Consider the following 6000-nt stretch of genomic DNA (forward strand, 5'->3'; position numbering starts at 1 on the left):
GATAGATGATAGTGGGTGGGTGGATGGATGGATAGATAGATGATAGATAGATAGATAAATGACAGTAAGAGAGCGCACGCGCGGTAAGAGAGTGCACGCACTCAGGCTTGGGTTCGTAAGGTAAAAATGGTTCTTAAGAAGAGGCAAACAAATCTTAAACACCGGGTTCGCATCTCAAAAAGTTCGTATGTAGAGACGTTCGTAAGTAGAGGTACCACTGTACTTCCAATTTAGTTTTTGCAACAGAATAAATCAACATTTCTAATACGGTACTGGGATTTTAAAGCAAAACACGCACACAATGTATAATATAATATAATATAATATAATATAACATAACATAACATAACATGGTATGGTATGGTATGGTATAGTATAGTATAGTATAGTATAGTATAGTATAGTATAGTATAATATAATACTGTATAATATAACATAACATAACATAACATAACATAATATAATATAATATAAATAATTGGAAGGGACCTTAGAGGCCTTCTAGTCCAGCTACCTTCTTAGGCAGGAAACCCTACACCAAACAAATGGTTATCCAATATCATCTTAAAAACCTCCAATGTTGGAGCATTCACAACTTCTGGAGGCAAATTTTTCCACTGATTAATTGTTCTATCAGGAATTTCTCCTTAATTCCAATTTACTTCTCTCCTTGATTAGTTTTCAGCCATTACTTCTTGTCCTACCCTCAGGTGCTTTGGAAAATAGCTTAGGTCCCTCTTGTTTGTGGCAGCCCCTGAGATATTGGAATACTGCTATCATGTCTCCCCTAATCCTTTTCATTAAACTAGACATACCCAGTTCCTGCAACTGTTCTTCATAGTTTAGCTTCCAGTCCCCTCATCATCTTTGTTGCTCTTCTCTGCACTTTTTCTAGAGTCTCAACATCTTTTTTACATCATGGTGACCAAAACTGAATGCAGTATTATAAAGTGGTATTAACACCTCACATGATCTTGATTCTATCCATCTGTTGATGCAGCCTAGAACTATGTTGGCTGTTTTGGCAGCTGCTACATACTGCTGGCTCATATTTAAATGGTTGTCCACTAGGACTCCAAGATCCCTCTCAGAGTTACTACTACTGAGCAAGGTGCCACATATACTGTACCTGTGCATTTTGTTTTTCTTGCCTAAATGTAGAACCTTACTTTTTTCACCATTGAATTTCATTTTGCTAGATAGGGCGCAATCAATGTTCCAGTCTGTCAAGATCCTTCTGTATTTTAAGCCTATCTTCTGGCTTAATAGTGTATAATATAATAATGGCAACAGAATGAAACAATGTTTCCATTAAGAGATTTTTAAATAACCACACAAATTGAGTTGTCTCAAGAGAATAAAACATTTCTATTAGTAGCATTTTATAGCAAACGTCCCCAATTGAGTTGCTGCAGTGGAATAAAATAATATTGCTATTAGCAACATTTTAAAGCAAGCATCTCCAATTTCATGGCAGCCCACAGAATGAACCAAAATTTATATTAAAGCAAACGTCCCCAATTGAGTTGCTGCAGTGGAATAAAATAATATTGCTATTAGCAGAATTTTAAAACCAGCATCTCCAATTTCATCTGTACCGGAATAAACCAACATTTTTAAAACTAGAATTTTAAAGCAAGCCCCACTATTTACTTATAAGCCAACAAAATAAAACTACATTTTTATTAGTGGAATTTGAAAACAGCTGTAGTTGAGTTGCTGCAATAGAATAAAACAAGATTTTTATTAGTGGCATTTTAAAGCAAGAACCACAAATTTAGTAGCTGCTACTGTTTCTGTTACTGGGATTTTAAAGTAAGCATTCCCTTATTTAGTTGCTGCTACAGAATAAAACAACATGATTAATACTGGGATTTTAAAGCAAGTAGCCCCATTTATATCCAACAAAATAAAATAACATTTCTATTAGGGTCATTTTAAAACAAGCATCACCAATTTCTTGGCAGCCCATAGAATAAAATAAATTTCTATTACTGTGATTTCAAAGCAAGTACCCCAATTTAGTTACTGCAAAAGAATGAACAAACATTTTTATTAGTTAAATTTTAAAGCAAGCACCCCCAAATTAGTTGTAGCCAACAAAATAAAACTATATTTTTATTACTGGGATTTTAAAGAAAGAAAGCCCAACTTAGGTGCAGCCAATAGAATAAAACATGTCTAATACTGATATTTTAAAGCAAGCAGCCCTATTTACTTATATCAAACATTTAGTGGCATTTTAAAGCAGGCACTACCAATTCCATGGCAGCCCACACAATGAACTAAAATTTCTATTAATGATGTTAAATTAATAAACCTCAAGTTAGTTGCAGCTAACAGAGAAACTAATTTTTCTTAATGAGATTTGAAGCCAATCACCCCCAATTTAATTCTAGCCAACAAAATAAAAAAATTCTCTTATTTCTCTTTTTAATTCAAGCAGCCCAATTTAGTTGCAGCAACAGAACAAATCAATGTTTCTATTAGTGTGTTATAAATAAACACCGTGCTGCAACAGATTAAACCAACTTTTCTAATACTGGCACTTTAAACAAGCACCCCCAAATTAGTTGTAAGCAACAAAATAAAACATTTTTATTACTGGGATTTTAAAGACCGAAAGCCCAACTTAGTTACAGGCAACAGAATAAAATAACATGACTAATACTGGGATTTTAAAGCTAGCAGCAGCAATTTAATTGCTTTAACAGAATAAACCAATATTTTTATTAGTGGGATTTTAAAGCAGGCAGCCTCAATTTATTGGTTACCTACAGAATGAAGGAATTTTATTTTACTGGGTGTTAAAATAACAAATTACAATTTAATTTTAGCCAACATAATAAACCAATATTTTTATTACTGCAATTTTAAAGCAACCAACCCGATTTAGTTGTTATCAACAGAAGAAACCTGAATTTTTATTCCTGGGATTTTAAAGCAAGCACCTCCAATTTACTTATAGCCAACAACATACAACATTTCTCTTATTGCAATTTTAATTAAAGCAAGCCCAATTTACTTGAAGCAACAGAATAAAACTATTTTTCTATTAGTGGAGTTTTTAAAAAGCACTGTCCATTTAGTTGCTTCAATAGAATAAAACAAGGTTTCTTATACAGTACTGGAATTTAAAAGCAACCACCACCAAAGCATTCCTATTACTGGGATTTTTAAGCAAGCATCTCCTAGTTTCCTGGCTGCCCACAGAATCAACCAAAATTTCTATTACTAGGATTATTAAAGCAAGAAATGCCAATTTACTACTTATAGGCAAAAGAACAATATGTCTAGTACAGGGATCTGAAAGCAAGCACCCCCATTTACTTATAGCCAACAAAATAAAATAAGATTTGTATTGCCAGGATTTTTAAGCAAGCACCCCAATTTAATGGCTACCTGCAGAATGAAGGAACATATCTTTACTGGGTTTTAAAGCAACAAACTCCAGTTTAGTTGCACCTAATAGAATAAACCATCATTTCTAATACTGTAATGGAATTTTAAAACAAGCACACTCAATTTAATTTCGGCCAGCAGAATAAACTAGATTTCTATTATTGTTAGTTTAAGTCAAGTGCCCCGCCCCCATGTGGCCAACGGAGTAAAGGAACATTTACACTATTGGGATTTTTAAAACAAGTACAGAGATTTCAATGAGTTAAGAGTGGATCAGATGGCTAAGTTCTTTGCTTTGAAATTCCCGTATAAGAATGTTTGTTGCAGCCAAATAGAAAACCATATAGAATAATATCCTGGATTTATAGTTCTGAATTAGTATTGAATATACAATGCTATTGAATTAAAATTTCTTTATAAAAGCATTGCAAAGAACAAAGCATTTGTTTTTGTTTAAAAGGGATCCACACCACATAGAAATAATAAAGCAAAGAATCTTTTGAAGTAAGGTGACATTCTCAAAGCTAATCAAATACTGTACTGCTTTAAAACCACTCCCCCACCTTTTAAACTAGATATTTTTACTTGCAAATAGCCTTATAGGTTATATTGCTGTTTCCCAGCTGGTTTTGCACCTTTTTAAAAATGTGCAAATGTAACATAATCCGAGATTTAATGATTTTCAAAATACATTTTCATTGTGTAGTTGCTTTTTTAAAAAAAATTTTTTAATTAATTTTTAATAATGACAGATACACACTACATAAAACACAGTGCACAGTGATGCGTACTCCCATCACCCATCATAATTCATTCAGACCCCTCCACTGAGGGTGTACATTTTTATATTATTTTAAACCACAAACCTTACTATATGTACAAATTATAGTGATTCCAGTTTATTCTTTATACCTTGGTCTCAAATTCTACTAACCATATAACCTCTAACCCTGTCCCATCATCTCAATTCTTTCACTTTATTTTCATTAATCATATTCATCTTTATATCAATAATTTCAAACTGAATGTGTTCCACCATGTACCGGTACCAATTTTGTATTGTCCATTTTGTTGCATCCTTTCAACCTAAAACTATTACCGCTTAGGCACTTTCTATAGATACTTCTTTAATTTCTCTGAATTCACCCATATCACTCCTTATTAGTAATATTGCCATTTAAATATTTTATGTTTAAAATCCTATTAATTTCCTCTTGGAAGGTCTCATTTTGAATTTTAAAAAGCACTGTCCATTCAGTTGTTTCAATAGAATAAAGCAAGATTTCTTATACTGGAATTTAAAAGCAACCACCACCAAAGCATTTCTATTACTGGGATTTTTTAAGCAAGCATCTCCTAGTTTCCTGGCTGCCCACAGAATCAACCAAAATTTCTATTACTAGGATTATTAAAGCAAGAAATGCCAATTTACTACTTATAGGCAAAAGAATAAAACAATATGTCTAGTACTGGGATCTGAAAGCAAGCACCCCCATTTACTTATAGCCAACAAAATAAAATAAGATTTGTATTGCCAAGATTTTTAAGCAAGCACCCCCAATTTAATGGCTACCTGCAAAATGAAGGAACATATCTTTACTGGGTTTTAAAGCAACAAACTCCAGTTTAGTTGCACCCAATAGAATAAACCATGATTTCTAATAATGGAATTTTAAAACAAGCACACTCAATTTAATTTCGGCCAGCAGAATAAACTAGATTTCTATTATTGTTTGTTTAATCAAGTGCCCCACCCCCATACTGTGGCCAACAGAGTAAAGGAACATTTACACTATTGGGATTTTTAAAACAAGTATGTAGAGATTTCAATGAGTTAAGAGTGGATCAGATGGCTAAGTTCTTTGCTTTGAAATTCCTGTATAAGAATGTTTGTTGCAGCCAAATAGAAAACCATATAGAATAATATCCTGGATTTATAGTTCTGAATTAGTATTGAATACACAATGCTATTAAATTAAATTTTCTTTATAAAAGCATTGCAAAGAAAAAAGCATTTGTTTTTGTTTAAAAGGGATCCACACCATATAGAAATAATAAAGCAGAGAATCTTTTGAAGGTGACATTCTCAAAGCTAATCAAATACTGCTTTAAAACCTCACTCCCCCACCTTTTAAATTAGATATTTTTACTAGCAAATAGCCTTCAAACCTTGAACTGAAGCTCTTCTACAGTATTATATTTGACTCCAACCAAAGATGCAAGCTGCTACTGTGAGAACAGCCCAGCAGTGAACTAAATGAAATGAACTCTCCTCTCCCTTAATAAGCAGAGGCCTTCCATACACAGCTGAGCTCATTCTTATAATTTTCTCAAATTATCTTACTGCTTGGTTCCACGTGGAGTATCAGCAAAACTATCTACATAGAGCCTAAAGTGATTAGGTTGAATTTTAGCATGCTCTCTCATTTACTGCTTAAAATAGAATGTAGAATTACTTTTTGTTATATTTTAAGTTCAAACTTAATGTATAGACTGGCCATCTTAATGGCAGTCTATACATTACTGTATAAAGAGGTATGATATGCTTTATTAGTACAACATATTAAAAGTGAGCAAATTATATTTTTCCAAGGTACA

The 6000-nt window shown here is 32.8% G+C and overlaps 1 protein-coding gene across 1 annotated transcript in view; it reads right to left on the reverse strand.

The window, feature by feature from the left end:
- The window catches only part of LOC139154412 (uncharacterized), a 27008-nt gene extending 21318 nt beyond the window's left edge, over positions 1-5690 (reverse strand). The window contains exon 1 of the mRNA XM_070728996.1: positions 5572-5690. The gene's annotated coding sequence lies outside the window, so the exon portion shown is untranslated. The remainder of the gene's footprint in view (positions 1-5571) is intronic.
- Positions 5691-6000: the final 310 nt, after the last annotated feature.

The sequence above is a fragment of the Erythrolamprus reginae genome, chromosome Z (genome assembly GCF_031021105.1).
Source record: "Erythrolamprus reginae isolate rEryReg1 chromosome Z, rEryReg1.hap1, whole genome shotgun sequence".
In the NCBI taxonomy this organism is placed as follows: domain Eukaryota; kingdom Metazoa; phylum Chordata; class Lepidosauria; order Squamata; family Dipsadidae; genus Erythrolamprus; species Erythrolamprus reginae.